We start from the raw sequence: 26,153 nt of genomic DNA on the forward strand, positions 1-26,153 counted from the left end.
CTTTATTGCCATTGTAATATGTACAATGGAATTATGGGAAAACGTTTACTAATTGAATTTCATTTAAGCTTTATTCACATAGTACCAACTCATAACAAAAGTAACTTCAATGCACTTTCTGTTTTTAAGTGCCTTTAAAAAAACCCAATCTTTCTGCCAGTTCTGCTGGCAATTATTAGACTATTTCAAAATTGCCATTTATAAGCAAATTATTGGGGGGGAATTGTTGGAAGTCATATCCTTATTATGCAAATTACAGATTTCTGAACCTTTTCAATCTGGTTTTCAAAAGCAGCACTCCACTGAACCTGCTCTTTTAAAGCTCTATAATGATCTTTTAATGGCATGTGGTTCAGAGAGCTGTTCTGTACACTGAGATCAAGTAAAACTGTTCATTTTACTTGATCTCATTGCAGCCTTTGATTCTGCTGACCCTAGTATGTTACTTAACAGGCTTAAGGTTTTGGCTGGTCTCAATAGCTCAGCATTAAACGGATTTTCCTATTATTTATGTAGCCCAGCCCATAAGAGACTACGGCAAATGAGCAAATAGTTTAAATGCTTAAATAGCTCAAAGTTCATTTTAAAGTGATACGAAGTTCACAAGTTGATTATATGTGTTAAAACAGTGGCTGACAAAATTATTTACAACATTTTAATAAAACAGATTACATCTTATATTAGTTTATTTCTATACACATGAGAGTGATGTGCACAATTTATTACCTACCCTGCTGAGCATCAGACTGCCAGTCTTGATTTTGTTTATTGGCATTTCTTATCTGTGAATTTTGGACTAATTGGGGAATGTGAGGCAGGAGATGAGGGGAAAAAAACCTGACATATGTACGGCAAACGTGCTGGGTGAAAACTGCTAAGAATACCAAAGAATAAGTGCCTATTATCTTGGTAAATACAGAGTTTGCCACTTGGTTAAGGACTTTGAAGGTAAATAATTCCGAGATTTGTTTTGAACTGTTTCTATCAGATTCAGTGTATCATGACGTTAACAGCGGATAGCATATTAGCAGCTAGAAATGTTACCACCTGTAGCTGTGTGCCGATGTGGTAAGTCACAAAAAGCTCGAGAGAACTTGACATGAGTTTAAAAGGCTTTATTAAGTGAATGGACTGAGATGTTTGTGCATGCTCGCTAAATTATAGGACCAGAAGGCCATCCCTGGACTTTCTTTTCCCCCTGGTTGAGCAAAGAGGAAGTCAGATGTCTGCTTTCTCTCGTGGGATTTTGGTTGCTTGGCTGCATTTGTCTCACAGGACTTTCTCAGTTAGGGCAAGCCAGCTCTCTTCCACCACTGCTTCTCTAACCCTTGGGGTTCAGCAAGGTTCAGCCTTGGGCCCATTATTGTTTTCTTTCCTTTGCCTCTCCAACAATTACCTTGTTTTAGATTCTAACAAGACCGAAGCAATTATTATAGCTCCTCCAAGTCAAGCACTCGCTTCCTTCTGCTCATCTGCTAAATTCTGTTTTTAATCTTGGCATAATATTTGATTCCTCCCTAGGCTTTGACTCTCGTATAAAATCTGTTCCACATTCCTAATTCTTTCATTTAAGGTGTATTTCTAAATTGCGCGCCATAGTATCCTCAACTGAACAGGAAAGAATTGTTCATGGATTTGTGCCATTTTGTCTAGATTACGGTAAAGCCCAGCATAGATAAATCATCTTTTTCACCCCTCCAAGCTGTAGAAAAATGTCACTGCCAGACTGCTAAGGCCTACTAAGCAAGCTCACATTTCTCCCATTTTAAACTCTTTATATTAGTCTGTTGGATTTGTTTTAAAATTCCTGTGGTTACTTGTAGAGCACTAAAAGGACGACAAGATTAATGATCTCAGCTTCTTATTAGACACGCTGCTGTTTGTAATCTTCAGTTAAAGGCTCTGAATTTGTTTGTAAGCAAGCCTTTCAGTCTCTGGCCCCTAAACCTTGCAACAGTCTGCCACGCAAACTTCGTTTAGCTGACTTTGTGGATTCCTTTAAAAATCAGTTCAAACCTTTTTTGTATAATGAGGCTTTGTATTGAGATTTTTTTTTACCCAGTTTTTCACCTTTTTAATGGGCTTCAGGAATAATTGACAGGTCTCCTTCTCTTGTAGATGAAACTGCCTCAGACTGAACCTCATATTCTTCTTATACATCATTAGCCCATTTTTGTCTATGCATGGGACCTTCACCGGACATTTTTGAAAGCTTAACTACATTTTGGCTAGGGTCTTCTTTCTGTCAGAGACGGTGAAACACAAGAGAACAAAAAGGACGAGGACCCTAGTAGTGTTATGTTGTGAAATTTCTGTCAGCCCAGTTTGCAAGTGTTTGCATCTGACCCTCCCCAATCCTTTGTTTCAGTAAAAACTAGTTTAGAGCTAATACCCTTTACCTTTCAAAGAGGGCAACATTTACTGCAATGAAAGCCACAAACATTATTAACAGGTAGTTGTGTGATTTGTGTTGTGAAGACACTTTCACCCTCATTAAAATCTCCCAAATCACCAGAGTTTAAATATCAAAACAAGGAGCGATAATGAGAACCTATACGAGCTCAGAAATCCCAAGCGTGTTGAATCACAAACATGCAGGAAGGGACCAATCAGTGTTTGAGGTTCCTCTTCAGACCCAACAGAGGCCAGACAGCACATCCCACTCTCACATAGGCATCACGGACACCGGGAAGCAAAACCCACAACACCACAATATCCAATCCCACTATTTCTTTCATTCTATTTTGTTCTGTGTTTAACTTGGTTTGATATTGCTGTTAACTGTATTTTCATTCCATATTGTAATATTTTGACTGCATGTCTGTGTATTTAGCACTTTTGTTGCAATTATCAGAAGTTACTAATGACTAACATTCATACAGTTTTCTCTCATCCATGTCTGTCATTCAGTGATCAAATTGATCCATTATCAGATAAATGCTGGCACAACTCCGTATGCATTCTGCAGAATCATATGTATATCTCCCCGTTTTAACTGAATGGCAGTTAATTTCAGGCCATCTGGCTTAAATGATTCTCACCAGCTGGTTCGAGCAATAAGACTTCAATCAAAAATCCATCTACGATCCCTCTAAGATGCATTTACATTTGGCTTTTTTGTGCTTAAATAGCTATGTGATCTGCGCGGTGACTAAATGTAAATGGGTTCTAACCTGTTTCTCCCAGACACGGGGAACAAAACACAACCAGCTGGTGAAACTGCATATTCTCACACCACATCTGCAACTCTCAGATTACTTGAACATCAATTTATACCAAAACTACACAATAGTGTTTGCAAAGAAGCGGTCAGTTTTACACCACTTGGCTGCTGCAGCTGACTTAACATAACAATGGTGAGGTAAGTACAAACCACAGCTCTATAATGGTGTTTCTGAGCGAGGTGGCTGCGCTCTGTTACAGTCCTAATGATTTGTTTCATTACTGGATCATCACTGGAATTACTGCATCGCATTGCTCCATCAGATTAGTTCTATCTATGATTGGAAAATAAAACATTTTGCTAAATTACACTAGCTTATGTAAGACTTAATGGTCAATTTCTTCCCAAATGTAATTGGAAGATGCTTATAAATTGCCACAGGCAGATTAACATAGAATATAATGAAGACAAGCGATGATGGCAAACTGTTCAAGGAGGTATTTTACAAACTGGATATCTGAGGCTGGAACAAGGAAGGAGCTTCATGCATTTACAGCTCTTAACACAAAGCATTGGAATTCTGTTTGTTATTCCTTCTTATTTTACTCTCTCGTTCAGATCTTATGTTTTATGTATTTTTAAAGAACTTTCCCTCAGGTCTGCTTTTCTGTCTTTTAATTCAAGTCTGATTTACGGATCTAAGGATTTACTGTACAAAACTGGTATTTGCTTCTACAAATTTCCAAGGGTAGCTATGTTACATGAAACACATGTCAGCATAAATACAAATTCAAGTGGCTGGTTTATACTTGTCTTGACTGTTTTGATTTTAGTCTATCCCCCAAGGCTTTACTTTTGCTCTCCTTCTTCCCTGATTTAGTAAACATAAAGCAGAGCTCTGTATCACCCTCAGCAGTGATAAATGAGATGGACTCAAGAAACTGCTAGCAAGCTACAAAGAAGCAAGGCGTAAAGGGGCAGATAATAATGAAATGTTTAATGAGTTAAATGGCTCAGGATTTATTAGACCCGAGTGAACTTCTGCTTTTGTTATTGGTTTTGTTGAACATCCAGAGGAAACCGCATGAAGACTTTTAAGTATGGTTTCTAGAAATTTAGTGAAATAAGCACAGGGACTTGAAATGCAAATGCTTTTTGCACAAAAGTTAACAAAAGACATTTATTCCACCTCATAAAGGATTCATGAGCCAAAAAACGTTTGCAGTCTGACAGTCATTTGAGAGAAAGTGTCATTCTTGAGATAATGTCCTGACCCCAACGACGAAGTTCTGCCCATCGATTTAAAACGTCCACAAAACAACGAATGACACAGCGTGTATAGTTGGACTTTTAATGAATGAGCATCCCTCAGGTAGTCCTTCAGCGAAACAATCATATCAGCCTTTTGTTCCTACCATCTGCTACAATAAGTGTATTAAAAATATATATGTGCAAGCATTTAACAAGCAAGAAAGTATGCATAACAATGCAGGAGAGGCAGAGTGATGCCAGACTAGTTAAATAACCAGTTGGCATAAAATGTCTTTGAGGATTGTTCTGCCTCGAGCATCTCCTTTCTGTCCAGATTAGACCATCAGACATAAGCAACAAGACACAAAGCATGCACAGAGCCCAGGAGCTGTCAGGCTTGAGACAGCACTGCTGGAGTCCTTTGGACAAGGTGCACCATTAACCAACAAAATGAAAGGAGGCGCTAGTCAATACCTTTAGCCTGAGGTGCAAAGACAAAGGGGATGTTAGGGAAGAGAAAGAGTGCAGCTTTTATTCATCACCTGCCTCCAGGTATTTCCTTGTTCTCCCCCCTTATTTTAAAAGGTTAAACAAAACAGCTTCAGTGACTAAACTTGTCATCAGTCATGGACTTTTGTGTTCACCATATTATGGATAATCAAAAGACAAGTTCTTTTTGGGCCAGACATGTTTTAGCAATGGCAGATCAAAATCATCTTGAAATGTAGAATTCAGCCTTGATTCACTGATTCATTTCCATCTACCTGCTGGCTGTTGCTCCCTGTCACTCACAAAAATTGTCTACAAGGTAATATTATTGATATCAAGGTTGTCATGCCCTGTGGGATGGAAATAACCCAATCAGACGTGGTATTTGCGACCAAAATGAAAAACACAATTTTCTCTCTGTAGAATCTCCGCACTGCATCACTGTGTTTTGAAGCCCTCAGGTAAACTTTACTAGATTGCTCAAATTGTCTTCAGCTGTTTCTTTCATTTGCATTCATAAGAGGGCATCTGATAGTTAAAAAGGAACTGATAATCCGAAAACTTAATAAATCCATCTGCCTGTTAGAAACAGGATGTGTCTTGCAGTGCAGAGCTCAGAAACACATCAGTCATGTTTATGCCAATCTAAAATACCATATTACAAACATGAAGTATCTGACGTTTGAAACTGGCTTCTCTTAATGTTAAAATATGTCCGGGGTTTTTGTTTCTCCAAATCAAAACAGCCCAGAAAGTTTTTCAATTGACTTTCTGGTCACTCTACCAAATACTTCTTTTTTGCTCTGCCATGGCCAAGGCATGTAAGCAAAATATTAAATAAGATCAGCAGCCATAAACAGTTTTAAAAGGTTTCTCAAAAACAATTGTATGGCATCCCATTAAATTAAGAGATGAAAACTTTTGATTTTTTACACGATTTAAAACCAGGAACTACTCTGATACTCTTATTTTTGGCTGTATGGTTTCTCTAATTTCTCTAAAGATGGCAAAGTTTAGTTGTTGCTTGGTCAAATATTTTCATAGACTGAAATGTTTTAAAGAAGTTCTTGTATAAACACAGCCTCCACAGAAGCAGGATTTGCAGTGATCACTGGCTTTTAGTGTGTTGCCGCCATGAGACTGCCATGTGGCTTAAGTGGAATATCTCTATTTGGATTGCTAAGGGATTTGAAATATGCATCCCACTCATGTAGAATTCTAACTTATCGCCTATCATTCAGTGTCAATTCTTTCTCATTATGACAAAACACATTTATGAATTTAACATCAGTTGCACTTTAGACTCAGTGATTTTTAGCATTTCAGCATGTCTGTGACTGTGATCACGCTGACATTCCCTTGAAGAAGTGAGAAGCTGGAAAAGACCATCAGTAAGCTCTCTGTGCTTGACTACATAGTCACGGCTTTTGAAATAAACACTGATATTTTGACACTTCTGAATATCAACATAATATATCAACACAATGTTTAGAATTTAACCTGTTTCCCATCAAAAATACTTTGGTGGGAAATAGTAATAAGCAATAATAATGCGCTTATTCTGCTTATTCTGTTCTTAATAATATTCTTAAATGTAGGAGAAAAACAAATGACAAATAGAGACTGACCAGAGGAGCAAAGCTTTACTTTATCTTGCAAGACTCGAGAATTTTAAAAGTGCATTTTCACTGACATTTTGGTACTTATTAGCTGATCTGCTTTCAACATGTTTTCCACAAGCTCAGCATAATTCTGCCTTTTTTGATTGCCAAAAAATTCTGGACAGCTTAATTAATAAGCACGAATGTCTCTGATGCTGCAGATTCAATTGGCTTCAGTTTCCTTCTGAACTCCTCATCAACAAGCATCAGGATTTCAGGACCAACAAAAGCACCTTCTTTAATTTTGGCTTCACTTTCCTGGAGACCAGACTCTGAATGTGCTGTGGTCTGTGGCTTTTGTTTTAATTCTCAATTATGGATTTGAGTTTCAGTTTCTGTTGTTTTAACTCTTGAAGTTTTTGATTCTTGAGTTTTGGTATGTAGAATTTTTCAATACCCTGTTCTGCTCTCGCCTGTTCCCTGTAGGGTTGACACATTGAATCATCGGTCTCCATCTCAAACTAGCATCCTCTGCTGTCACACCAACCCTCTGCATGTCCTATGGAAGTCTCATTCTTAACGATCCACATATTTGATATGGCAAAGATTCTACAGTATTACTGTAGAAATACACAACCTGGATTCCTTTATTGTTTTACACTCTGTTTGGTTTTTTGTAATATTATTAAGGCTCTGGTTCCTGGTTGAATTTTACTTCCCTCCTTGTCATTGTCTTAATTATATTCATCTTTTCTTTGTTCTCCACCTGTTTCCACTTTCTTAATTAGTCCAGTTTATGTATAAATGTTCTTCTTATGTCTGTTTGTCCTGGTTTTAATGTCTGGTTGGAGATGCTGAATTCTACTTTTTGACTTCCTTACTGGGTTTCCTGGCATCTTGTTTTCTGAAACTTTTATCAGCTATTAACAGCTCACTTTTTGTGGGACACTGCGTCTGCATCTTGGGTCGTTTCAACGCAGTATCTGTGTATGAAGGTCCACAAAACAGCTTCTTTTAAGATAAATATGTTTAAAATGTGTCCCACTATTTGATGTTGCAATCTAATGGGATGGTGGCTGTGGAAAGTTTTAGAGAAATGTTCTCAAGTTGATAAAGAGAATGGGGCAGCTGCACCCACATGCAAGTTTTGGATGACCTGAAAACAGAGAAATGGATACAGCCATGCCTATCACTTTTGTGCAATCAAAGAAAGACAGATAAAAGACCGTTTGTGAGGAATAGAGGTTTATTTTTTCAGATAAGACAATAACTGTATAAAGTTTAAAATACTGTCAATTTAAAGTTTCTTACAACACAGTTACATACCCTTTGCCCCGCATAGACACACGGTTTATTTGGAGAACTTTTGCTCTAGATCAATAAAAGTTCTTCCATATAAAAATGTGGATTTCTGCTGTATGGTCTGTCTGCCCTCTTTCCAGAGGGGGTTGATGTTCTTTGGCTCATCTGTAGTTCAGAGCAGCTTGTTATTTAGCACCATGTGGTCCAGTCTTATCCTTTTCCTGGATGTGGAGAAGCACTCTTCCTTCTCACTCCCCCCTGTTCAGTCTTACCACAGATGGATCAAAACATAGGAACAAAGGTTCAGTAGAGTGCACCTACACAGCTGCCTTTTGCTTATTTAGGATTTTATGGATGAGACAGTTTTACCCAAGAAAATATTTCAAATTATGTGCTGTAGGTCACCAGCTTTACAGACATTGTCATTGGTTTGTATCTGTGATAAAACAAAAGCAAGGGACGAGAGAAATTTGTAATGTTTCATATTTGGTTTGTTAAAAAATGCATATTTTTAATGAGCAGAAAATGAGAATATTTTTAATGTTTTAAATTTGAAGTTGCACTCACTGGTAATTGGATAAGGAATAAATAAACAGCAGCATGTTTGATTAAAACCACTATTGGGGGGGAAAAATTCAAATTTTTACCAAATACTATGCCAAGACAATGAAAGCAAAATATCTTATTTCAAATCATCTTGCAAAACATTCGTGAATTAGTTTCTAGGATGGGATCTGATAATTCTATAGCTAAAACGTTTTAATCTTTAACACAGATCAATCAAAAAAATTGACAGTTTTTCATCTTAAGTACTGCCCATGCTCTAATGGTACATCTGACTATATGAAAAATCTGAAGGTTGAATGGAGTTGAATGGAGTATCTGTATATCTGTATGTATCTGGTTATAGGGTGTGTGTGTGTGTGTGTGTGTGTGTGTGTGTGTGTGTGTGTTAGCAATTGTTTATGTTGAAATGTTGCTATGTACTGTACATTGATGCAACGTCACAGGGCCCAGGAAGAATGACTGCTGATGTAGCTAATGGAGAACTAAAGTAAATACTGGAGGAGTGTTTAACACCATCTGCCAGGCATGGTTTGAATATATGTGGTGGTGGTAAACTTTTTGTGTTGGTAAACTTCATTTTTGCAAGGCCCTAGCATACACAGTGCATGCTTATTTGGAGCCAGTGACACAAAAAGAAGCTCCACGCTATTCAGCCAAGAAGCACCTGGCTTATATTCAGTCCGTCCACTGACAGAATCCCAAACCTATTGAGCAGTTTGGGAAACAGCTCGACTGTATGATACATAAAAAGTTTCCATCCAACCAATCTAACTTGCAAGAGGTGCCTCGGCAGGTACGGATTCAAATCAACAAATTCAGATAGAATGTCAAAGGTCTCCAAGCTGTGATTGCTTTTCAAAAAACTGCAGCAAAGTTATTATTGTCTGAACACTCCAGTAACCACTCGGTTGCATTCATTCAGATAAGAATGACTTATGTCACCAGGCAGCTTCAAATGTTAATTAGATGACGTGGTAAAGAAAGAAATGAAAGATGGAAAAGTAGTATTGAAAGCTTCATATTAAGTGTGTTGTATTCCTCTACTATCCTTTATACATTAAACCTTCACTAAACTAAATTATACACATTTTAATAGTATTCAGCCCGTTCCATCTTTCATTATTTAAAGCATGTAAATTGAGTTCACTGCGAAGTACACTCTCAAAGTTCCTCAGCAGAGTGTATAAAACTCCAAAGAGCTAGAAAACCAGTTTGTAAAAGGTCACAGTCAACTTGCAAGAACACAGTGCTTTCAGTGGAAATATGAAAAAAGGAAAGGTCATATTCTGTGACACCACAGATGAACTCTTCTGATTAATATGTTAAAATATTTTTTGCATAACAAAAGTGACAAAGTTAATGTGTCTTAATTTGGTAGTTGCATATGGTGTTTCCAAGAGTGTTTGCATGTATTATCATACAGTCCCACTGTGGAGTTTGAGTATGTATACTTAGTTAGGAGGATTAATTATATTGATCGTGCGCCAGAAAAATAGCTAAGAGTTTTCAAATTAAAAAGTTTAAAATCCTGTGCAGCATATCTCATCTTCCAGACAGTGAGAAGATGCAGCAACACCTTAAATTATTGGTTTGTTCAAAATGTCATACGGTCATTTGTGCCATCTGCTACATGTCTACAAGATGCCTCGTGCAGTATCGGGTACAGTCACAGTCCGACAGAAGGCAGATGGTACCAGCTTAGATTGCACTATCCACTCTATGTACACTGCCCAGGCCTGATGTGCACATCTGCCCTTCTAGAAGTGGTAACAAATCACATCTGTGTTGACTCACACTAAACCTCAGTATAGCTCAATCGCATGTATAAGCCAGTGCATGCATTTCATACATTTCTCTGTGTATACACAATATGTCATCTGCATCTGTGCAGCCCAAAGAAGTTATCTTCTGTTGCTTCCAGGACTTAAAAAACAAAATATTACCCTGAAGTTTATCTCAGAATATAAGATATTCTAATAGGGAAAAAAATCACAGCGAAGGAGTCATATATCTTACAGGTTTAAATTATTACCCGGTAGAACTGTGTTGCATGAAATAGCCTTGACATGCTTGCTATTAACGTCATTAATTCAGAAAATCTTTCATCCCAGCATTAGCTTAAGGAAGATGAATTCATGCGGTGATCATCTCTTTAAAATGAATCAAAACATTTCTAAAATTATCTTCGATATCAATTATGCATCATCAGTGTTAATATGATATGTGGCCACATGTTTTGAATCATAGATGATGTGCTGCGAGAACTCCTCCCACAGCCACAGCTGCTGCATTCTTGCAAACCTTTTATATTACTTTGATGTTTTTGAAAACTCTATTGTGTGGTTTTGGTGAGCCGGTGTGACACTCCAGGTGTTCGGCTGCCGTAGCTTCGAAGTTTGAGCTACACAATGAGAGATGTTCTTCGGTATACCTTAGTTGTCGTTTGTGGCCTTGAGGCAACTGCTGTTGTAATTTGGTGCTGTATAAACAAAAATGAATGGAATATTGTTTTGTTTTTTTGAGTTATGGTTGCCTTCAAATCAGCTTGCAAGCAGTCTAGCCATTCTCCTCTGACCTGGAGCATCAACCAGGCATTTTCACCTAGAGAACAGACAGATATTTTGTATTTTTTGAAAATATTCTAAGGTACTCAAACCAGCCTGTCTGGAACCATCTATGCAGGATTAAAAGTCACTTAATACCCCTTTATTCCTCTTTCTTTGAACTTTAGCAGGGCGCCTTGACCATGTCAGTTACTTCCATCCTATTGGCTTATACATTATTATATTAATATTATTATTCCATTAATGAACAGTGGATCAGGTGTACCTAAAAGAATGGCCAGTTATTGTATTTTGTAAAGAAGGTAATAGCTCAACTGGTGCTTTTGTTTCATCGTTCAAAAAAAAATCAAACATGAAAATCAGAAAACACAACATTTCAAAAAGCCAAACGCTGCTGTCCAGACACTATTTTTAAGGAAACTTTTTTCATGGTACAAAATTGAATATTTTTTAATAACTAGCACTGGAAGGCAACATGTTGCTTTGCCCTGATTTGGATGACTTTTAAGGAATAGCTGAAGAAATAAAAACAAATAGGAAAAATATACTTGGTTTAGCATGCTAAACAGCAGATCAGAGATATTTCAACTCACAGACTGCCTCCCACACAAATTCAGTAACCCACAACAGCCAGTGATAAGCAATGTTTTCAGCCACGGGCAAGTCCGAAACCAAAGCCGTGCTAAAACAATTCTAAAAGTTGGTTTTAAAACTTTCACTGTGATCTGACGGTGTTACAGATTATAAATTTCCAATGTAACATCCCCTCTAATGGGATGTTGGGTTAGAAACGGGAGTACTTGTTTTGTGAAAAATTGTTGTAATTATTTCTTTTTATTATATATTTTTTTATGAACACACTTTCTCTCAACTTGCCTTGTCCATTTCAATTCAGTGAGCGGTTTTCTCTACCAGTATGTCTTTAGAACATCCACAGGGATGGAAAGGGAACTTAATCCATTTACAGTAGCTGTGACTGCAATATGAATGAACAGTGGTTGATTTTTAATGATTGTGAGGCTAATTCAGACTGCCTTCTATTTCGTTGGCACTGTCAAATGTATCATTCAGTATGTAATTTATATTGAAATTTGCTCAGTCATATAAGGAATGGAATCATTGGCAAAATAAATTCCTAATGGCTCGCCATTTCTAACAAAATCAAAAAGAATATGGATCAAATCTGAGAACAAGAACAATTACTCTCTCCACCTGCTCATATAACTCACAGCTTCAAGCAGCAAACTCCAGCTGTTCTCAGAGCACTAAAAAAAAGAAAGAAAGAAAGAAAAAAAACACATATAAAGTAGAAGTAAACCAGCCAGACTGAGAGGACCTGACTGCATGAGTAGATGATATAAAAAGAAATAATAGAAGTCTTTGAAAGAGTCTTTGATTACGTGTAGCATGTGGAGGTGAGCCAGTGACATGTCAGTGTCAGTGCAAAATACAGCAGAAATTTCTACTGCTTCATAAAAGATGAATGAATAACTGGCTGAATAATTACAGAGTATAGATGTAAGAAGCTCTACAATCAAAAATGGCAATGGAATGTAAAATGACCTTCTTGGACTCCCCGCATGGGGCACTTGAGAGTGCTCCGCCAAAGAAATTTGTCGTCTTACTGGGAGACTTTAACGCTCATGTGGAAAACAGGATTGGGACCTGGAGGGATGTGATTCGGAGGAACGAGCTGCCAGATCTGATCCCAAGTGGCTTTTTCTTACTGGGCTTCTGTGCAAACCACAGTTTGTCCAGAATAAACACCATGCTTGAACATAAGGGTGTCCAGGTGCAGGTGGCACCAGGACAGCCTAGACTGCAGGTCGATGATCGATTTTTGGGATTGTGAAGGGAACCATCAGGCTGAAGAAGGAGTGCTATCAGGCTTGGTTAACCTGTGGAACTTTGGAGGCAGCTGATAGGTAGCAACAGGCCAACTGGAACACGGCTTGGGCCGTGGCTGAAGCAAAAACCTGGGTGTGGGAGGAGTTCAAAGAGGCAATGGATAAAGACTTTCAGACTATCTTGGAAAGAGATTCTGGCAAACCGTCAGGCAATTCAGGAAGCGAAAGCAGTGCTCTACCTGCAAGATACTAACCTCAAGATACTCTCTGATGCATCCATCAGAGTATGAATGTGTGTGAATGTTAGCTAGGAAGCACTTAAAAGCATAGAAGAGAGTGCTTGTGTGAATGTGTGTAAATGGGTGAATGTGGCATGTTGTATAAATCGCTTTTGAATGCTCCTGGATTAGCAGACCTGGGTTAGTGGTTCCCATCTTTAAGAAGAGGGACCGGAAGGTGTGCTCCAATTATTGGGGGATCACACTTCTCAGCCTCCCTGAGAAAGTCTATGCCAGGGTGCTAGAAAGGGGAGTCCGTCACTTAGTTGAACCTCAGATACAGGAGAAAGAATGCGGTTTTTGTCCTGGTCATGGAACACTGGACCAGCTCTTTACCCTCTCTAGGAAACCTGAGGGTGCATGGAAGTTTGCCCAACCACTCTACATGTGTTTTGTGGACTTGGAGAAGGCATTCGACCGTGTCCCTCAGAGTGTTCTGTGGGAGTTGCTTCGGGAGTATGGGGTGTCTGGCCAATTGCTACGAGCCATTCGATCATTATACAACTATAGCCTGGTTCACATATCCGGCAATAATAGGACTCGTTTCAGGTGGGTGTTGGACTCCACTAGGGCTCCTCTTTGTCACTGATTCTGTTCATAATTTGTATGGACAGAATTTCTAGGTGTAACCAAGTGGTAGAAGGCTTCCACTTGGGTGGTCTCAGAATCTAAAAGAAGGCTGTGGATTTACCAGTGGATCTATGTCCCTACCCTCACCTATGATCACGAGCTTTGGGTCCTGACTAAAAGATCAAGATCAAGATTGTGGATACAAGCGGCGGAAATGAGCTTTCTCCAAAGGGTTGCGGTGCAGGTCGATGATTTCTCCAAAGGCATGTCCCACCTCCTCCTGGTGGGACATGCCTTACCTATCCCTTAGAGATAGGTAAGGCATGTCCCACCAGGAGGAGGGCCTGGGGCAGACCCAGGACACGCTGGAGAGATTACATCTCTCAGATGGCCAGCCTCAAGCTTGTCCGGTGTTCCCCTGGACAAGCTAGAAGAGGTGGCCTGGAAGAGGGAGGTCTGGCCTTCTCTACTGCCCCCAGACCTGGCCCCATATAAGCAGAAGAAAATGGATGGATGGACCTGAAATCAACAGCTTGACAGTTGGATGCTCCGACTTATTCCTTGGCTTCTTCTTTTCTGTTGGCTACAAAAATTTTTACCATAATTTTATTGATCTATGTTACAACGAGACACTATTTGTACAAGTGCCATATCTGAAATTTGCAAGTAGACTATACCAACATATAAATTCTGTTTTTAGATTTATTTAGTTGCACTCAGATCAAACATCTGCCTTTTAAACATTAATTTCATTAAATGCTTAATTATAATCCATCAGAGTCTTTCATGTTTTAATGATAGGGGTGCGATGCTGATAAGTATGGGCAGAACTTTGTGCCATCAGAAACTGAATTTGAATAAGTGAAATGAATAACAAAATATAAGGAAACTCAGATTCAAACTAATAACAGCCACAAAAAGAACTTAACATACCTTCAATATACCTAAGAAAAGAAATATGAGTCACAAACCCAGCCCCTGACATATTGACATATTGGTAACTCATTGAAGTGTTATTGGGTATTCATAACCAGCCACTTTGCGCATACAGTGAGTGACAGCAGTGGGTGAAGTGCATCAGGCTAAATTAAAACAATAGAACTGAGTGGACTCGTGATTAGAGAGTTACAACAACTAAAATAAACTTAGATTAATCTGAAAGGAACTAAAATAGGTTAACTGGTAGCTAATCAGGATTTAAAACCAAACCTAACCTGTGAAGGGAGGAAATCATATTTTTGTTTTGTTTTTGTTTGTTTTTCTGTTTGACTTCTTGTTTTATTTAATTCCTTCTGGGATTTGGATCCAACAAGTTAAGTATGTATATTATGCACACACAGAACACACATGCAGCTATTACCCATACATACACACACACACACACACACACACATATATATGTAAGAGCCTTGACCTGAGCAATTCAAATTCAAACTTATTCAAATTCAGTTTCTGATGGCACAAAGTTCTGCCCATAGATAAGTCTGTTAAAATTCAATTCAATCAGCATTTTTTTTACTGCATTAAACTTTATTTATATAGTAGGTCTTATCCAGTCTTTCTGAGTAAACACACATTCATACAGTGCTTTTAATACTAAACTACTGTGACTCTCACACACACTCAAGCACTCCTGCTTTCAGTCTGTATTTAGCCTCTTCATATTTTTCTATATCCCTCCTCCCTCATCAAATCAGCCTCCCTGCTGCCAGCACATTTATCCATAACTGTGATTTTTCAGATGCTGCCAACACCACCCCTTTCACATGAACGTGCAGGAGAAACCTTGGGTTTTTTGTCAGTACTTATCTCAAATGCCAATGTTAGAGGAGGTGAATCCAGATATCAGCACGATATGCTGAATGTTTTGAGCTTGAAGTACAGGCCTCTGTTGCATCCATTTCATCCCAAATGAAAGATCCAGTCTCAGGGTGTTAACAGAGATAAATGTAATGTTGAGAGAAACGAAACAGAGAATAGGACTCAGTGACATCAAGTTACAATTCAATTCAATTCAATTTTATTTATATAGCGCCAAATCACAACAAATGTCGCCTCAAGGCGCTTCATAGATACAGAGAAAAGCCCAACAATCATATGACCCCCTATGAGCAAGCACTTTGGCGACAGTGGGAAGGAAAAACTCCCTTTTAACAGGAAGAAACCTCCGGCAGAACCAGGCTCAGGGAGGGGCGGCCATCTGCTGCGACCGGTTGGGGTGAGAGAAGGAAGACAGGATAAAAGACATGCTGTGGAAGAGTGTGTTGTTACACAACAGTAATCCACAAAAGGTCCCTCAGCTATGAGCAGATGCTAGTGTTGCTGAGGATACAGGAACATTTGGACCAAAATAAAAACTAAACCATCATTTATCCAATTTCTCGCACCAGAAAACTGGCTCCATTCTGCCCATGGCCACATTAATCACCAGGATTTGGGACCATAGCTACATTGTTAAAAAACAACAGTTAGATGGACACATAATGGTCAGTTTTAGATAAACCCAAAGATAAGCTCAATTTTATTGGAAGAGAAACTGAAAGCACAACAGAGTTGTCTGTAATGTGCCCGTCTACAGTAAACAACCTTCACTGTTTAGAGTAACTTTCAGATTTAATCTAGCCTTCCTCTGGGCTATTCCTCAAAATAAAGACTATCACAGTAATTTTCCATAACTCGAGACAATAAAGCCCTAAAAATGTCAAAGGTAATAGTGTTTTTAAAAAAATATTCATTCATAACATTTTACTAGATATTGAATTTATTTATGACCTGACATGGCATCCTGAGCTTCCCACTAACAACTCACCTCTGCTGCAGAAAAAGTGGGAATGATTGAGTATTCGATGGCTGACATAGCTGTCTTGGGAAGAACAAATGGACGCTGGAAAGTGGGAAGATTATCACCTGAGGCACTCACAACAGTGTTCACAGCTGTGTGATGAAATTTGAGTGAATGATTGTTTTTGAGTAAAACCATGTGAAAGCTTTTCGGGTGGCAAACAAAGAGAGATTCAGATAACAAAGAGCGTGCCGGTTATTTGCACTCCAGTGGGTCCTCCTGTGATAAGGCCGCACCCCAGACTCAAAGCAAAGACCAGCAGAGGGGATTTCAGTCAAAGCAAGAGTGAACGGCACACTAATGAAGACTGAACAGAAGGCGATAAACTCCCTTTAGAATTAACTTCTATTACTGGTACTGGTTCCAATTGAATTTTAAATTAGATGCTGTGTAGCTTTCATCCATTGTGATTAACAAAGTGGGATAACCCTGAGTATACAAGATTTTGACTGAATTCAACTATCTACTAGTAATGAAATAAAAAAAAGTTGTTTTTTTCTTGAGCAAACGCAAACCCAAGAAATTCAGTGTGTTTTTAAGCATTTATGAGAGTTCGATCTGAGAAAGACTATAAATACATCTAACTCTTGAAAAATTCCCAAAGTAAATAAGCACAGATTGAAGTACTAGTTCATTTAACACAATACCCTCATGTTAAATGGAGCTGGGAGGCAGTTAGAAAGAAACAGAGGAAAAGAGCAAGGATTGCAGTCTTCTAGACTCTGTTTAAGCTATCTAACATTTCATTTCTCAAAATCAAGTTTATTTAACCAAAGAAAAGATGTTTTGGGGGAATTACAGCTGGCTGCCTTGCAATAAACTACCATTCACCAAAAATGGCAATACTCCATAGTTCATCCCAAATAAGACACAGTGTGGCAATAAAAAATCTCTTTAACTAATCATTAACAATTAAATGTTGATTGCATGGTGTATTGGAATAACGATACAATCAATGTTTTGATTTGTTCCCTATGAGCCTTGCTGTCACTGTGCTGGGTACAAAACCTCACAGGAAAACAGACGCTCGATTACATTTACCACGACTAGAGGAGGGTAGCAATTTTGTTTTTGGTAGCAGAAAAGATGGCCAGTGGAACAGCCAGAGTGGCTAAACTATGTCCCACAAAAGAAAACAGAGCTTGTTTTGGTTCCAGGAAAAGAAGGCGTGAAGTGAGAGTGAGGGAAACCAATAATAAACAGCCCTTCAGAAATGAGTGCAAACCTTGAAGGAGAAGCCCCTGGGACAGGAAAGGGTTCAAAGGCAATATTTAGCTGGCATTATTTCTCCCACATCAGTAAGTAACTAAGCCTGCCTGCGTCCAGTCTTTTGCGACAGTGGCATGGTATAAGGAGGGTGCAGCTAGACTGCTTTTAATCTTAATGATTGCTTAATCGCTGCCTAATCTCCCAGCCCCATCTCAGACATGAAAGTGGGATCAGTCTTGTGAAGTCTTGGAAGTAAGTGTGTGTCAAAGTGTTTAAAAATTGTTTGATGGTAACAGTTAAAAAGATTTCATAATGAAAACTGTTTCTGCAGTTTAATGGGTGATTAAATGTGTTCTTTTTCAAGCTTTCTTGTAGAGAGAGACAAAAAAAACCTTGGAAAAAAATGGTGTTTACAATAATAAAACAGCAATTTAGCAGCACAGGCGATGCTTTTGTTACACCATGTCTAACTTATTTAGAGCACAGGCTCGGCTCAGTTTTTCAGGAGCACTTAAGCCTTATCTCTCTCACTGGAGAAAGCATCCATATCATCTACTTTTTCCTCCCTTGCTTCCTCTCTTTTTCGTCTTCGCCTCTGTCGTACTGTTTATTTACATCCCTCTACAAAGCCGTCTCAATATCCCCCTCTCTGTGCTCCACACGCTGGTAAAATGACTTCATTTTCTAAACCTCAGAAGCCAAAGGGAATCGATTGCATGACTCAGAGTGTCTTTCAGCCGCAAAACTAACACAACTTAAGGTCCTTAATTTAATCAAGGGGACGGAGTGATTTTGTTATGTGTGAAATGCTGGGGTTTATCTTCTGAGATATTCATGGGCTTACAGTGTGTACTCTGCTGGGCTGGGCGTAGGTGTCATAAATAACCCATTTTCTTTTGTGTCATATTCCTCAATGTTACTGTGTAGTGCAGGACACCGAGGCAATTTTACCTGTGACCTTAAAGTCTTACGGTGTTAGGTTGTAAGTAGTTTGAAATATTTTTATCCTTTGTAAAGTCAGGAATACAGTGCTAAACACTTTAGGTAAGATCTACTCAAGGTTATTTATAAATTACTTGTTTTTGATCGGGACGTAAGATGCTACTTAGCGCCTGCACAGTCAATGGCTAAATGCAATTAAATAGTCATAAACCAACATAGTTTTGGACTCTGAGGCAGGACCCAAAACACAGTAATCAGTTTTTAAAGGGTTTATTTACAGGCACAAGAGTAAAAGTCTACAGAGTGAGAGAGTTTGGAGCTGTGAGTGCTTACAGGATTGCAGACGGTCTTCTGTCAGAGTGTAGAAACAAGGTTAATTTGGGGTCAGAGTTGCACAGTTGAATACTGACGCTGATTTTTTAGTTTGAATTCATACTTGAGTCTCGTTTCCAGAACCAACAGAGGTGGAAGGCCAGAGTTTTACAAAAGGCTGATGCATTAGAGGGTGGACAGGCAGGTGAATGGCAGCTAAGTGTACATACAGGAAAAGATCAGCTTGGAATTCCATGAGTGTCATCCCATTCTTAATCCATAGGGTTTAATCTGACCTTGGCCCATTGTTTGTACCTACGACAGTTTAACCTCTTCTGTGAAGGCTTTCCACAAGGTTCAAGAATATTTTTATGGGAGTTTTTGACCATTATTCAAGAAGCTGATTTGTGAAGTCAGACACTAATGTTGGACTCCAGTGAACATGTCTCCACTGTTCCACTGGCGGTGTGCTTTGCACCTCTGCATCCAATGCTTTGTGTCACACTTGGTGATGTAAGGGTAAGAAGCAGCTGCTCGGCCATAGAAACCAGTTCTATGAAATTTCACAACTGAACTTGTTGAACAGATGGGATCCTATCACGGTACCACGCTGGAATTAACTGAGCCCCTGAGAGCATGCAGAGAGCAGTCTGCATGCCTAGGTGCTTGATTTTATGCACTTGTGGCTATGGAAGTGATTGGAACACCTGAATTCAATGATTTGGATGAGTGACTGAATACGTTTGGCAATATAGTTTTCTTCAGGAGAGTAGAGCTTCAGCCAACCAGAGAATGTGAGTGTTTCACAAAGGCAGGGGTGTCAAACTCCAGTCCTCGAGGGCCGGTGTCCTGAAACTTTTCCACGTGTCCCTGCTGTATCACACCTGAATAAAATTAGTAGGTCATTAGCAAGACTCAATAGAACTTGACTGCATGCTGAGGTTGCAACCCCTAACCCTACACAAGTAAATTTAAATAAATGTAAGTAAATCTAAGTGTTTGGAAAAACATACTTCTAAAAGTACTTTTATTGCACCGTGTTCATTCACTACTACTGTAACATGAGTCAAATGGCTGAATTGCCACCTTAGCATGCCATCAAGTTCTATACAGTCTTCCTACTGACCTAATTTTATTCAGGTGTGTTGCAGCAGGAACACATGGAGAAGTTTCAGGACACCGGCCCTCAAAGACTGGAGTTTGAAGGCTGTGCACTAATGCAACAAAGATCTGGCAGAGTGGTAGGCTTGAGCTGGTTTTGCGTACAAAGAGGAGATGAGCTGATGGGAAAACATGTGTGTAGGCGGAAGTGTGGGAAATTGACAGAGGGGCGGGCCTTCAAAAACTCCACCTGAGAGCAGAGCGAGGATCAGATTGGAGAGTGAGAGCAGAGAGAGAGAAACCCAGACCTGCAACGGACCCTGACGTAATTATTAAAGTTGTTAAGCATATTAGTCTATGAGCTTCAATATCTAATTTCATTCAATTAGTCATCGATTTCATGAAACATGATCAAGGCCTAAACTGTCACCTCGTGTCTCTTCTACTTGTTGGGATCCCTTGCATTTAATTGGTTAATGGGGCTTCCAGTGCGTGCTGATATAAATGTCAGTGCAGAGTGTATGAACAGAAATAATAAGTCATTAAGCTTTCTTTATCATCTTGGATTAGACCTTGTTCTGATTGTCTTGCAGGAATGTTTTTGAAAGTAGAGCATAAATACATCGGGTGATTAACATCAGCTTCCCAGGGTGCTACTTTACCAACAATGTGATTGCAGGGGGGAAAAAAATCATGACATGACACAGCACAATCTTGAATAATTAATCCAAAACAGAATTTATTCCTAAAAATCCATCCACATTTATGTACTCAAAGGGTAAATGGGTGCAATAATTACCTAAATGAAGTCTTAGTAGCTTTGATGTCAGTGTAAGTGGTGCAGGGTGTAATTGAATGTCAGCTACAAGCTTTGCCATAAGGTTCAGTTTGTATATTTCACTTTCTGTATCCATAATTTATGATGTCTAAATAGCTACTGGCTATTCTCATCAGGTGCCCATATTTTTTTATTTTTTTATTGTTCACATGGCTGAGAAAAAAAAATGTAATTATAACAGTTCAAGGCTGATATTTTCACCTCACAAAGAAAGGCTTCCTCATGAGATGATTAGATTACTAAAACACACTAGAGACTTGTGTAGGTGCATCTTTCTGAAGTGACTCGCTTGAATGAATTCATTTAAAACTTGTGAACTTTTTTTTTACCCCTCATGTTTGCTTTTGAATAACAGCTTGTATTTTGTTGTAGCCAAAAGTGTGGTTGCTGTGGCTTTAAATATGTTCAATAAATGAAGATGACACTTTCTTCACTTTATTAAAATAGTTTCTCATGTTCATGGTCAAATGCACTGCTTGCCACCCGGCAAGGGAAGACGACTGGAGGCCCCAACTGAGTCTAGTCACTCCCGATGGAAAAAGGTGTGCACGATTCTGCTTAAACAACCCGAATGCCAATGTATAGGAATTTCTTTTACTTATGTATTAATCACATTATTTTATTGTATAATGCCTTGGTGCCACTGGATTTTAACAAGTCTCACACTCATACATTAAGACAAATGGTGGGGGTGTAGTAAGGAAGTTGGGGGAAGCAGACAGCTCCACAGGAAGAATCTTTTGTTTCTTCGAGGACTCTGGGAGGTAGCAAGGGAGTGTGAACCTTAAGGTGTGAAACAGCTGTGTACTGCCTTTTGTTCCTGGAGAAGGTATTTAACTGAGAGCCATGCTAGGCTCAGGGAGACTCTGCTGACCGTCTGCCCCGCGGTCATGTAGGCTCTCCACAAGCTTGGTTGTCTGTTCTTTGTGTGTTTTGATTAAAGAATGTTAGCTACCGCTCGTCTGCAAGCTTTATTTAATGGAAAACTTCCACAACGCCAACAAAGAGAGGACAAAGACAGTGGTGCCAAAGATACATTTTAATAACATAATTTCCGCTAGTGTTACATCATTTCTAGTGTTTACTTTGCTGTTTAATATTAGTTCCTCAGCTAGCAGAGCATTTTGTATTGTTGAGACAACGCCGGTCTCTGCGATTCTTTTGGTCCTGGTAGAGATCACTCTGAGATGTTTCCATGTTTTACACAATCCTTTTATTACCCATTATTCTTACAGATGCATCTGGAGATCAGCACACTGCATTCTATGCAGTCCTATGCTAAAGGCTGATCTAAAGAACTCCACACAACAGTTACAGTTATAACCTCTGGTCTCCTCCCCCCTAAAGTAAACACCCCCACAATGGAAATGCACTAGTACAGTGGCCAAGGGTGCTGACACCCTGACCCCCATCTCCTTTTATGGTAGTGCCCATTTGCCCTTTGTCTGCCCCTCACCCTCAGTAACTCTTGCTTCATGCCCTGGGGGTGGGGGTTGATTGTCCTTCTGCCCTGCACCTCAGTTCTTTGTTCCCATCCCAGGCCTATTTTCTATTTTGTATCCTTACACTCATTACCACAATATTATAATGTTGCAAGCAATCACAACTATATTCTCTTTAACGTTGATGTACATTAAGGAATCTATTCTCAACAGTATCCAACTGTTTAATCTGATTTGAGTGTGTTTTCTTTTTGTTTATTGGTGTCAGATCACAAGATAATAGTGAATAGTAAATGCTGTTTAGAAGAACCCCCTGTGAATTTGTCCCCAGAGTCCCTGCTCATTGTGCAGATGTAAACTTTTTCTTTGCAGTTTGCAAAAGTAGTTCCTATCATGCACCTACAGTACAAGAGCCTGATCGGAAGATGTGCTCAGTATCATGCTGAGCCCCCCTTAATTTTAGATTACTTTTCCTCAATAGTCACTCGGAAGCACATCCATATGTGCAGAGGTGCTGGAACACTTGGGGTAAGTGGACAGCTTCTTTCTGGGGATAAGGAGCAGAAATGGCTGGAGACCTCACAGCTCGTGCACCTTTACAGAATCCCATCGATTGCGAAAAGGCGACCAATGCCCAAAATGGACTTTGAGCGATTGGAGCCATTCTAACTCAGCTGGTCCTCCAAATGGACCTCATAATGTCATACATCCCAGCAGGACACAATCACCTGGCAACACACTGATTGATAGCAGCAGGCGGCACTCCAGCCCATCAGCTCAGGCAGATTTATCCATCACCGAAATTTGGATTTGATAAGCTGGTTGATATGAGAAAATACCATTAGAGTGGCAGGAAATGCAGCTGGGTGGGCGGTTGGAGGGAAGGTCTCAAATGCAAAGAAAAAAAAAACGGGGGTTTGTAAAGAACAGCTGATATTGATGAGTATCTAATGGGGAAAGGACAATTGCGCACAGGAGTACATCGACATATTATCTGTAGAAGCCGACGATGTGTCGGGTACAGTCCATTCAGGAGATTTTTCTTTTTGTCATACATCTATAATCTCACAATCATATTCACCAGCATTATTGCAGAAGAAGAAGAGGAGTGCTTACTGTGTCGAAATCTGCTGAGGTTTGTCTGCCTTCGAGGCTGTTTGCTGTGGAGGGTGACAACTTAAATGCCTGATATAAAACCTGACACAACTAATCTATCATACATCCCCTGCCTGTCTGCTTGAAATTCCTCTTTTTAAAAGATGGTTTATTGTACAGCCATAAGTCACGGTCTACAATATTGCTGGCTGCGGCCTTGTGTGTTTACAAGATTGCATGTGTCGTGTGGATTTAGCCAGCACATGCAGCCTGGAACATCGACATATCGGATCCTATTTTGAAATGCAGTCTTTGTTTGGATAGCTAAAATAAAAGGAAATCATCATGCTGGGTTTATTTACCAAACAGATTACAATATTCAGTATTTTTGAGGCATAATTTCCAAAAGTCTAGTAAGAAGAAAATAAAACTTTAATATGTTAATTATACCATCATTATGGTTGGCAGCGAAAATGATTCCTATTTAAACACAGAAAAAATGTCTCCTTTAATTAGACGTAATGGTAATACTGACGCTAAAAATTCTTTAGCGCTTATAACAAAGAGCAGGGCATCCACATTCTGTTTAACAGCTTATCAGCAAGTTGAATAAAGCAAGCAAAGCTTTGTAGGAAGCCAGTACAATTCTATCAAAGGCAAGTCCTTATCTGTGAAAAAGCCCCCAAAATTGTCTTTAATGTAGTGGAAGCACTAAAGAAACTCTCTGCAACCCAAATGACACTTTAGGCTAGTTGTTTTTATTCCCCCACTGCCTTTGACAAACCCATTAAAACAAGTTAATTGTCCATTTTTATTACACAAAACATCAATTAATCATCTTCCCCTCCAACTCCTTTAGAGCCCCATTAAAGCATAAATATGAACGTCCGTCACCAGAACACTTTCAAAGCAGTCCACAGACTTCAGCGAGAAGCAGGGAAAATGAGAGAGAGATGCTCATCTGGGTCATGTTCCAGCTTGATAAATTCAAAGCAGCAGAGTGTTGGGGTTACATAAACGTACCAAATCTTCCGAATCCAATCACAATGATTTTTCATTCTGATGCTGCTATTGAACTCCAATTTGAGTCAATTTGTGTTTTACTCACTGGCGTCATTGGCCTTATCGTTAACAGAGCAAAATAGTTTTAGGAGTTTCTGCACCGCTTGTTACCACATACAGTTGCGAATGTAACGCCAGGTCATTAAAACGAACCAACAATCACACATCTGTGTTTTGCTTTATGTCTTGCAGCGTTTGCAATTTACAGCGTGTATCAGCATTTACAAATCTGTGCTGGAAATACAGCACAGTACAGCAGATAGGAGTCAACACAACCGTCAGCAGAATGTTGAAACCTCTGGTCTGCATAATGCAACACCCACCGCCCTGTCAAACACAACTAACCTTGTCAGGTAATGTGCATCGCCATGGTTACAGTGGTTTAATCCCGTTCGCGTGTCCGCTGTCCGTGTGAGCAGTAGAAGAAACCTTTGTTGCAACATCAATTAACATTTCAGATGTTCTATTTTTGCCCTCTAATGAGTTCATCTCAACAGTCTGCTTTGAAATGATAGCGAGGCTGTGTTCAGCACTGTAGAATACACTGTTTTCTCATTCCTTCTCTTCTTGTCTGGGAACCGTATAATGTATCGCATCATCAGTCTGAGATTTGCTTTGACTTTTTCCTTCTAGGAGAACATTGCATTGGCAATGCAATGATTTAGTCTACCCCTGCCATTACACTCCAACTTAAATTTGAATTCGCTTCACTTTTTGTGTAATGAAATACACAGTACTGACTAATGATAGCTTATTATTATTCATGCATGCAATTTCTCAATACGTTTGTGCTGTTTTGAAGGGGTTATTCCTGTTACAGCAGTTGCCTGCATAACGGCCTTGCTGGCGCTGTGTTCTATAAAACCACATTTCTTACCTTTTTAAACATTTTTAAACACATACTGTTGACTCCTGTTGGCCTTGGTTTAAAGTAAAATTCCAACTGAACGGTAGATTGCCTACCTCGCTAACATTACAAAAAAAAAACCTTGTAAGTACCCTAACAGAGCGCACTCTGTGTATAAGTACAAATGGGCCCTGAGGCTGCATACCTCAGTGGAAAGTTTACATTAGTCAGGTGTAACTGACCACGACATCAAATATTTTCCTAACAGTATGAATAGTTCATAATGCCACCTGTCTCCCCAGCCTCGTCTCCATCTCTGCCTGTCCATCTGCAGACATGACATATTCCTTACATCTCACTGCTCTCCCTAGACGTGTCCTGTTTTCTTTCTCCCACTGAGTGGGATGGTTACCCTTACTCTTTTTCTGATGCCGTCAGTCTTGCTTACTCTCTGGTGTGATAAAATAACGTGTGAATTAGTAAAAATCTTAACATTCCAGCTTTGCATATTCCACAAAATGTTTCTGCAAATGTATTACTGTAAAAGCCTTGTTTAAAAATGAACTTCTGAAATACAAGAGTGCTTTTTATTTGAGACATATATACAATGTGAGTTTAAAGAGAGATTTCTTTCCTAATGCAGCTGTAGCTCAGGAGTTGGAGCGGGTCATGTACTAATTGGAACGTTGGTGGCTTGATCCTCAGCTTCTCCAGTCCACTTGAAGTATCCTCGGGCTGGATACTGAACTCCAAGCTTCCACTGGAGAGTGAATGTGTGCTGGATAGAAAGTGCTGTATAAATGGACCAAATTTGTGCTTGGAAACGTTCTT

Source organism: Neolamprologus brichardi, chromosome 13 (assembly GCF_056152115.1).
Source record: "Neolamprologus brichardi isolate AB-2024 chromosome 13, ASM5615211v1, whole genome shotgun sequence".
NCBI lineage: Eukaryota > Metazoa > Chordata > Actinopteri > Cichliformes > Cichlidae > Neolamprologus > Neolamprologus brichardi.